We start from the raw sequence: 11,408 nt of genomic DNA on the forward strand, positions 1-11,408 counted from the left end.
AGGAGAGGAGGTGGTTTTGGAATGGAGATGATGGAGAGGAGAGGAGGTGGTTTTGAAATGGAGAAGATCAGAAGAGGGAGAGGCGAGACGTTGGTTTTGGAATGGAGATGATGGAGAGGAGAGGAGGTGGTTTTGCAATGGAGAAGAGGGAGAGGAGCGTGCGGCAGCGATTTAGGATTGGGCGAGAGGGCCGGCACGCTATGACTGGATAAAATCAAAATCAATTTACCCTTCAATTAAGCAAGCGACCCCACATTAACTAGTCTCCCTTTTATTCTGGCTCATAATTGACCATGGTTTTCGCACATAAAATATATGTTATACATTTCAAAAATAATATAATTTGAAAGTACATTCAGATACGAACCAAAGGATACAATTTTTGGTGACATGCATTCACATTTTGCTTGTCACATACAGTACGTGGTCAAACTTTGACCCAAAATATGGAAAACAACAAAAAAATACTTCCAAGACCAGCGTCGCTCTTCCGCTCTTCTCCTCTTAAACCACTGCCGCTCCTCTCCTGTTCCAATCTAAATCCAGCGCCACTCCTCTCCTCTTCCATTTCAAAACCACCGCCCCTCCTCTCATGTTCCAGTCCAAAACCAGCATCGCTCCTCTCCCGTTCTAATCCAAAACCAGCGCTGCTCCTCTCCTCTTCCATTCAAAAACCATCGCCGGCGAGTGAAGGTGATGTGGAGAAGTAGATCGATGGAGGAGTACAACCGATACGCGAGGATCGCAGACGGCGACCCTGTGAAGCTAGCTAGGATGTTGGAGATACAGTCTTGGTTTGACAACAAGGACCAACTAGCGGCGACGGTAACATCCATGGCCAAATATCTACAATAGAGCGAAAAGGTGGCGATACTCCCGGAGGGAGTCGCGCCGTAGTACATAGAGCTGCTCCTCTAGGCCATGGAGCAACCAGATTCACCGAATCCGATCGTGAGGGAGCAGTGGTGGGAGTATCGATCCCAGATGGAGCATCCACCAGAGATTGAAGGATCGAGCATCTACAGGGTGCCGTTTGTGAGGGTGTCCTGCCAGAGCAAGCCGGTGGAGTCTTCGTCGACCGAACCCAACTACAAGAGGAGAAAAGCAGTTGGCCCAACGACGCTTCCCCGCCATCGTCTCCCTCGCCGTTCACATCGTCTCACAGGGCGGCTGTGTGCCGCCGAGGGATAGGAGGGGGCTGCCCCCCACCCCCTAGCCCAATAGTCGGGCAGGTTGTGAATTCTCAGGAGGAGCTTAGGGTTGTCAGTATTTGCAGGTTGTGAATTGTGTTTTGTGTTGTGTATTTTGAGAGTACTTTCAGATATGAATGTCTTTTGAATTTCAGATTTGCAGTATTGAGCATATGAAGAATTTTATGAATTCTAGAGATCTATTTTTAGCACTTAAAAAATGTAGTTTCATAGGAGTATAAAAGTGCAGACGAGAAGACACTACAAGTTTCAGTTTCAGATAAGAAAATGCAAGTTCAATTTCAGATAAGAAAATGCAAGTTCAGTTTCAGATAAGAAACTGCAACTTTCAGAGGCAGAGCATTTATATTAACACGACCTTTTCAAACAGGGTTAACATCATGTTGGAAGTTTTATTCATGGCCGAAAATGGAACTACCAGCCAGTTAACATCATGCTGATCAACATTCATGCATAGAACATCTTCATATGATGCACACTCAAAATGCCCACACAATGTCGAGTGTGCGAAACACAGAAAAAACGAGGGACGAAGTTTTGGCAAGTGTTGGACGTGGTTTTGGGCTGCCCCGTCTAGGCTTTCATTTTTAACATGTGCAGCCCACGACCTCGGATGGGAGGGCCTGTTTGTATTTTCTTAGGGCCTTCATGTATCGACCGGCCTATGGACCTCCCATCCGAGGTTTTATTTTTGGCAGCCCAATTTATGTATTTTTTTGAAGAAAACGCAGAGATCTGTTCTATTTTTCTATATAAGAATAGGAATGCCAGGTACAACTTATGTTTCCCTTCTAACTATATTATATATATATTTAAATTATTTTATATGTTATTATGTATTATTTTTATTGTCATCATATATTTAACAGATACTTACATATGTAAGAAAACAATATCCCACATCTTATTAACTTATAAAAATAATTTCTCAACAAATAAAATCCTGGATTGTTTTGGCACGAAAATCCTAGTGATTGTGTACAAAAGCTTGGATTTAAGGACGAATGTAATAATATAACTTATTATTTAAATATATTTATAACAAAATGTTCAGGCCTTTTTTATTTTTTGATAACATTGCTGGCCCAACCCAACATTATAATTAGAACCAGCCCATCAAAATCATGTGTCTAGATAAAGTGCAAATGGCCTGTAATTTCTTAGGAAATAAAATAAATTGGCCGCATGGACGCTACATTAACTGTTCACCCAGCCCAGCCAATGAATGTAATTCAAAAAAAAGATCAAATTGACTGTAAATTCTACCGCTCAAAAAAAGACTGTAAATTCTGAAAAGATGGGTTGAATACGTGCCACATTTTTGGAGGCTAAAATGTGGGTCAATAGGTCGAAGCCAACGCAAGTCATTGTCAATTTAGTCAACAAATGATTCTGACATGTTAACCTTTGGATTTACATCCAACGACCGGCATCCATCTTCAATCTCTCGTCTTCTTCCTCCACCGCCGCCGGGACCACCTCCCGCCTCCTGTTGCTAGCAGCTCTGCGTAGCATGCTTCGCTATGAAGCGCTACTCCACCGTTTGCAAGGCCATCCCTCCACCCCTCCACACCTCCTGTTCTTCTCCACCGACTGCCGAACCACACTGCACTAGAACTAGTTAACCCTCGTACACCTCTCCGTCTGCGACTCTACTCCCGCATCTTCCCATCTCCGGCTCGTTGCTGTCCGGGGCCTCGCCGTCGTCCACCACCTTGGATGCGCTCGGCATGGCGTGGTCAACATGGTCAACGAACGACACCATCGGAAGTAGACTGTGCATGGAGAGGCTGATAGCTGGGTCCACGGCCGCACACAAGGAAATGCCTCCTTATTACGCGCAAAATAATGATTCCTCCAGCTGACATCTGGGACCCACCGGAAGGGCCTCTGTATTTCACGAAAAAAATGTACCCCTCGCTGACTTGTCGGACCCACCAGCTATCTTCGCACGCAAGGAAGTGCCTCCTTATTATGCACAAAAAAATGAATACTCCCCCTACCAGCTGGAACCCAGCATACTGGGAGGCTGACTTGTGGGCCTACCAAGTTGACGGGGACGGAGGGCTTTGTCAACTTAGTCAATATGAATGATTCTAGCTCCTGTTACCGTACGATGTTCATCCAACGGTTGTAGTGCTTCTTCAACCTCTGGTCTTCTTGCTCCAGCCGCCCAAACCAGCGCCGGTCGTGCCGAGTGCTCCTGCCTCCCGTGGCTGACTGTGATGCCGCGGAGTTCTCACCACTCCCTACTACTCCCACCGCTGGCCAGGCCATCCCTCTACTCACCCACACCCCCTGTTATTCTGCGGCGACAGCAGCCTCACATAGCAGCCGAACCAATGAACCCTCATACTCCTCTTCGCGTGGGCATCCACGGCTACGTTTTCCTCGGCTCTGAGTCGTCCCCTTCCTAGGCTTCATCGTCGTCCACCGCCGTGGTGCTCTCAGCGCGGCGTGGTGAACGTGGTCAAGGAATGACTTCCATCAGACGTGGACTGTATGTGGAGAGGCTGATAGCTGGGTCCACGGTCGCAGCAAGGAAGTGCCTCCTTATTACGCGGAAAATAATGATTCCTCCACCTGACAGCGGGGACCCACCGGACGAGCCACTGTATTTCGTGAAAAAAAGTTTCCCCCTGACTGCTGGGACCCACCAGCTACATCTTCGCACGCAAGGAAGTGCGTCCATATTATGGGCAAAAAAATGATTCGCCCCCCTGACTGCTGGGACCCACCAGCTACATCCTCGCACGCAAGGGAGTGTGTCCGGGCAAAAAAAAACTGATTCGCCCCCCTGACTGCTGGGACCCACCAGCTACATCTTCGCAGGCAAGGAAGTGCCTGACAGTCGGGGCCCACCTGGTCGAAGCGTACGTAGCGTTGTCATTCTGGTCGCGAATGTGTACGTACATACTGGTCGATGTAGAGGCGCGCACGTGTCGTAATAGAGGCGCGCACATAGCATGTACACATATGTATAGTGGCGAGGGTGCAAGAACGAAAATACGGCCACGTACGTACATACGGGCAGGGTCTCGAACGCCTACTCGCGCATACGTACATGGCTGGGTCGGAACGGAGAAACAGCGTCGTCGTCGTGTTCATGGGGAGCCAACCGGCTGGGTCGGAACAAAATGCGTGGTCGTGTTCATCGGGAGGGCTTGGACGGAACAGGCGATGGAAACGAGGCCTGGCGTACCGCATAACGGAGGAAATGGACCTCCTACATTCTGAACGGGGTCCTGTTGATCGGGAGGGGTGTGGCGTACCGCAAAACGGAGGAAACGGGCCTCCTACGGTCGAAACGGGGGTCCTGTTGATCGGGAGGGTGTGGCATACTGCAAAACGGAGGAAACAGACCTCCTACGATCGAAACGGGGGTCCTGTTGATCGAGAGGGGTGTGGCGTACCGCAAAACGGACGAAACGGACTTGTGTTGGAGCGCTACGGTCGAAACGGGGGTCCTGTTCATCGAGAGGGGTGTGGCGTATCGCAAAATGGACGAAACGGACTTGTGTTGGAGCGCTATGGTCGAAACGGGGCTCCTCTTCATCGGGAAGGGTGTGGCGTACCGCAAAATGGGACTCCATGGGATATTGTTCGTCTCCACCGTCGACCTCCTCCAACCTCCACGGGCTACCGTCGACCTCCTCCAGCCTCCACGGGCTCCTGTACATCCAGCCTCCATCGCGCGCTACTCCATCGGCTACTGTTCAACAACCCCTCCACGGGCACCCCTCCACCATCTACTATTCATCCAGCCCTCCACCACACCACGAGGGCCTGTTCAACCACCCCTCCACCATCTACTTCATCCAGCCCTCCACACCACGTGGTCCTGTTCATCCAGAGGCAACGCCACCACTCACTGTTCATCCAACCCCCCTAAGGAAATATGCCCTAGAGGCAATAATAAAGTTATTATTTATTTCCTTATATCATGATAAATGTTTATTATTCATGCTAGAATTGTATTAACCGGAAACATAATACATGTGTGAATACATAGACAAACATAGTGTCACTAGTATGCCTCTACTTGACTAGCTCGTTTATCAAAGATGGTTATGTTTCCTAACCATAGACGAAAGAGTTGTCATTTGATTAACGGGATCACATCATTAGGAGAATGATGTGATTGACTTGACCCATTCCGTTAGCCTAGCACTTGATCGTTTAGTATGTTGCTATTGCTTTCTTCATGACTTATACATGTTCCTGTAACTATGAGATTATGCAACTCCCGTTTACCGGAGGAACACTTTGGGTGCTACCAACCGTCATAACGTAACTGGGTGATTATAAAGGAGTACTACAGGTGTCTCCAAAGGTACATGTTGGGTTGGCGTATTTCGAGATTAGGTTTTGTCACTCCGATTGTCGGAGAGGTATCTCTGGGCCCTCTCGGTAATGCACATCACTATAAGCCTTGCAAGCAATGTAGCTAATGAGTTAGTTACGGAATGATGCATTATGTAACGAGTAAAGAGACTTGCCGGTAACGAGATTGAACTAGGTATTGGATACCGACGATCCAATCTCGGGCAAGTAACATACCGATGACAAAGGGAACAAAGTATGTTGTTATGCGGTTTGACCGATAAAGATCTTTGTAGAATATGTAGGAGCCAATATGGGCATCCAGGTTCCGCTATTGGTTATTGACCAAGAATAGTTCTAGGTCATGTCTACATAGTTCTCGAACCCGTAGGGTCCGCACGCTTAAGGTTTCGATGACAGTTATATTATGAGTTTATGAGTTTTGATGTACCGAAAGAGTTCGGAGTCCCGGATGAGATCGGGGACATGACGAGGAGTCTCAAAATGGCCGAGACATAAAGATCGATATATTGGACGACTATATTCGGAGTTCGGAAAGGTTCCGAGTGATTCGGGTATTTTTTTGGAGTACCGGAGAGTTACGGGAATTCGCCGGGAAGTATATGGGCCTTATTGGGCCATACGGGAATTGAGGAGAGAGGCCGAAAGGAAGGAGGCGCGCAGCCCCCCTCTGGTCCGAATTGGACAAGGGGTGCAGCCCCTCTTTCCTTCCTCCTCTCCCCCTCTTTCCCCCTTCTCCTACTCCAACAAGGAAGGAGGGAGTCCTACTCCCGATGGGAGTAGGACTCCCCTTGGCGCGCCTCTCCCTGGCCGGCCGCCTCCTCCCCTTGCTCCTTTATATATGGGGGCAGGGGGGCACCCCATAGACACACAAGTTGATCTACGGATCGTTCCTTAGCCGTGTGCGGTGCCCTCCTCCACCATATTCCACCTCGGTCATATCGTCGCAGAGTTTAGACGAAGCCCTACGCCGGTAGAGCATCATCATCGTCACCACGCCGTCGTGCTGACGGAACTCATCCCCGAAGCTTTGCTGGATCGGAGCCCGGGAATCGTCATCGAGCTGAACGTGTGCTGAACTCGGAGGTGCCGTACGTTCGGTACTTGGATCGATCGGATCGTGAAGACGTACGACTACATCAACCGCGTTGTCATAACGCTTCCGCTTACGGTCTACGAGGGTACGTGGACAACACTCTCTCCTCTCGTTGCAATGTCATCACCATGATCTTGCGTGTACGTAGGAAATTTTTAACAGTGGTATCAGAGCCTGGTTTTATGCGTAGATGTCATATGCACGAGTAGAACACAAGTGAGTTGTGGGCGATACAAGTCATACTGCTTACCAGCATGTCATACTTTGGCTCAGCGGTATTGTGAGATGAAGCGGCCCGGACCGACATTACGTGTACGCTTACGCGAGACTGGTTTCACCATTACGAGCACTCGTGCTTAAAGGTGACTGGCGGGTGTCTGTCTCTCTCACTTTAGCTGAATCGAGTGTGGCTACGCCTGGTCCTTGCGAAGGTTAAAATAGCACCAACTTGACGAACTATCGTTGTGGTTTTTATGCGTAGGTAAGAACGGTTCTTGCTAAAGCCCGTAGCAGCCATGTAAAATTTGCAACAACAAAGTAGAGGACGTCTAACTTGTTTTTGCAGGGCATGTTGTGATATGATATGGTCAAGACGTGATGCTATATTTTATTGTATGAGATGATCATGTTTTGTAACCGAAGTTATCGGCAACTGGCAGGAGCCATTTGGTTGTCGCTTTATTGTATGAAATGCAAACGCCCTGTAATTGCTTTACTTTATCTCTAAGCGGTAGCGATAGTTGTAGAAGAAATATATGGCGTAACGACAATTATGCTACGATGGAGATCAAGGTGTCGCGCCGGTGACGATGGTGATCACGACGGTGCTTCGAAGATGGAGATCACAAGCACAAGATGATAATGGCCATATCATATCACTTATATTGATTGAATGTGATGTTTATCCTTTATGCATCTTATCTTGCTTTGATTGACGATAGCATTTTAAGATGATCTCTCACTAATTATCAAGAAGTGTTCTCCCTGAGTATGCACCGTTGCGAAAGTTCTTCGTGCTGAGACACCACGTGATGATCAGGTGTGATAGGCTCTACGTTCAAATACAACGGGTGCAAAACAGTTGCACACGCGGAATACTCGGGTTAAACTTGACGAGCCTAGCATATACAGATATGGCCTCGGAACACGGAGACCAAAAGGTCGAGCGTGAATCATATAGTAGATATGATCAACATAATGATGTTCACCATTGAAACTACTCCATCTCACGTGATGATCGGACATGGTTTAGTTGATTTGGATCACATGATCACTTAGATGACTAGAGAGATGTCTGTCTAAGTGGGAGTTCTTAAGTAATATGATTAATTGAACTTAAATTTATCATGAACTTAGTCCTGGTAGTATTTTGCAAATTATGTTGTAGATCAATAGCTTGTGTTGTTGCTTTCATATGTTTATTTTGATATGTTCCTAGAGAAAATTGTGTTGAAAGATGTTAGTAGCAATGATGCGGATTGGATCCGTGATCTGAGGTTTATCCTCATTGCTGCACAGAAGAATTATGTCCTTAATGCACCGCTAGGTGATAGACCTATTCCAGGAGCAGATGCAGACGTTATGAACATTTGGCTAGCTCAATATGATGACTACTTGATAGTTTTGTGCACCATGCTTTACGGCTTAGAATCAGGACTTCAAAGACGTTTTGAACGTCATGGACCATATGAGATGTTCCACGAGTTGAAGTTAATATTTCCAGCAAATACCCGAGTTGAGAGATATGAAGTCTCCAAGAAGTTCTATAGCTAAAAGATGGAGGAGAATCGCTCAACTAGTGAGCATGTGCTCAGATTGTCTGGGTACTTCAATCACTTGAATCAAGTGGGAGTTAATCTTCCAGATAAGATAGTGATTGACAGAATTCTCTAGTCACCATCACTAAGTTACCAGAACTTCGTGATGAACTATAGTATGAAAGGGATGACAAAAATGATTCCCGAGATCTTCATGATGTTGAAATCGACGAAGGTAGAAATCAAGAAAGAGCATCAAGTGTTGATGGTTGACAAGATCACTATTTTCAAGAAAAGGGCAAAGGGAAAGAAAGGGAACTTCAAGTAGAATGACAAGCAAGTTGTCAGTCCCGCGAAGAAGCCCAAAGCTGGACCAAAGCCTGAAACTGAGAGATTATACTGCAAAGGAAATGGTCACTAGAAGCGGAAATGCCTTGAATATTTGATGGATAAGAAGGATGGCAAAGTGAACAAGGGTATATTTGATATACATGTTACTGATGTGTACCTTACTAGTGTTTATAGTAACCCCTAAGTACTGGATACTTGTTCGGTTGCTAAGATTAGTAACTCGAAACAGGAGTTACAGAATAAACAGAAACTAGTTGAGGGTGAAGTGATGATGTGTGTTGGAAGTGGTTCCAAGATTGATATGATCATCATCGCACACTCCCTATACTTTCGGGATTAGTGTTGAACCTAAATAAATGTTATTTGGTGTTTGCGTTGAGCATGAATATGATTTGATCATGTTTATTGCAATACGGTTATTCATTTAAAATCAGAGAATAATTGTTGTTCTGTTTAAATGAATAAAACCTTTGATGGTCATACACCCAATGAAAATAGTTTGTTGGATCTCAATCGTAGTGATACACATATTCATAATATTGATGCCAAAAGATGCAAAGTTAATAATGATAGTGCAACTTATTTGTGGCACTGCCGTTTGGGTCATATCGGTGTAAAGTGCATGAAAAAACTCCATAAAGATGGATTTTTGGAATCACTTGCTTATGAATCATTTGATGCTTGCGAACCGTGCCTTTTGGGCAAGATGACTAAAACTCCATTCTCCGGAACAATGGAACAAGCTACTGACTTATTGGAAATAATACATACCGATGTATGCGATCCAATGAGTGTTGATGCTCGTGGCAAGTATCGTTATTTTCTGACCTTCACAAGATGATTTGAGCAGATATGGGTATATCTACTTGATGAAACATAAGTCTGAAATAGTTGAAAGGTTCAAAGAATTTCAGAGTGAAGTGGAAAAATCATCATAACAAGAAAATAAAGTTTCTGCGATCTGATCACGGAGATGAATATTTGAGTTACGAGTTTGGTCTTCAATTAAAACAATATGGAATAGTTTCACAGCTCGCCACCTGGAACACCACAACGCTATGGTGTCTCCGAACATCGTAACCGCACTTTATTGGATATGGTGCGATCTATGATGTCTCTTACTGATTTACCATTATCGTTTTGGGGTTATGCATTAGAGACAGCTGCATTCACGTTAAAAGGCCACCATCTAAATCCCTTGAGACGACACCGCATGAACTATGGTTTAGCAGTAAACCTAAGCTGTCGTTTCTTAAAGTTTGGAGTTGTGATGCTTATATGAAAAAGGTTTTCAACCTGATAAGCTCGAACCCAAATCGGAGAAGTGCGTCTTCATAGAATACCCAAAGGTAACTATTGGGTACACCTTCTATCACAGATCCGAAAGCAAGATTAGTTGCTAAGATGGATCCTTTCTAGAGAAGGAGTTTCTCTCGAAAGAAGTGAGTGGGAGGAAAGTAGAACTTGATAAGGTAATTGTACCTTCTCCCAAATTGGAAAGTAGTTCATCACAGAAATCAGTTCCAGTGATGCCTACACCGATTAGTGAGGAAGTTAATGATGATGATCATGAAGCTTCAGATCAAGTTACTACAGAACCTCGTAGGTCTTCCAGAATAAGATCCGCACCAAAGTGGTACGGTAATCCCATTCTAGAAGTCATGTTACTAGACCATGATGAACCTACGAACTATGAGGAAGCGATGATGAGCCCAGATTCCGCGAAATGGCTTGAGGCCATGAAATCTGAGATAGGATCCATGTATGAGAACAAAGTATGGACTTTGATTGACTTGCTCGATGATCAGCAAGCCATGTTAAATAAATGGATCTTCAAGAGGAAGACGGACACTGATAGTAGTGTTACTATCTACAAAGCTCGACTTGTCACAAAAAGGTTTTCGACAAGTTCAAGGTGTTGACTACAATGAGATTTTCTCAACTATAGCGATGCTTAAGTCTGTCCGAATCATGTTAGCAATTGCCACATTTTATGAAATCTGGCAAATGGATGTCAAAACTGCATTCCTCAATGGATTCTTTAAAGAAGAGTTGTATATGATGCAACCAGAAGGTTTTGTCAATCCTAAAGGTGCTAACAAAATGTGCAAGCTCCAGCGATCCATCAATGGACTGGTGCAAGCATCTCGGAGTTGGAATATACGCCTTGATGAGTTGATCAAAGCATATGGTTTTATACAGACTTTTGGAAAGGCCTGTATTTACAAGAAACTGAGTGGGAGCACTGTAGCATTTCTGATATTATATGTGTAAGACATATTGTTGATCAGAAATGATGTAGAATTTTTCTGCAAAGCATAAAGGAGTGTTTGAAAAGAGTTTTTCAAAGAAAGACCTCAGTAAAGCTACATACATATTGAGCATCAAGATCTATTGAGATAGATCAAGACGCTTGATAAGATTTTCAATAAGTACATACCTTGACAAGATTTTGAAGTAGCTCAAAATGGAACAGTCAAAGAAAGAGTTCTTGCCTGTGTTGCAAAGGTATGAAATTGAGTAAGACTCAAATCCCGACCACGGCAGAAAATAGAAAGAGAATGAAATTCATTCCCTATGCATTCAGTCATAGGTTCTATAAAAGTATGCCATGCTATGGACCAGACCTATTGTATACTCTGCCCTGGT

The sequence above is a fragment of the Triticum dicoccoides genome, chromosome 4B (assembly GCF_002162155.2).
Source record: "Triticum dicoccoides isolate Atlit2015 ecotype Zavitan chromosome 4B, WEW_v2.0, whole genome shotgun sequence".
NCBI classification, from domain to species: Eukaryota; Viridiplantae; Streptophyta; class Magnoliopsida; order Poales; family Poaceae; genus Triticum; species Triticum dicoccoides.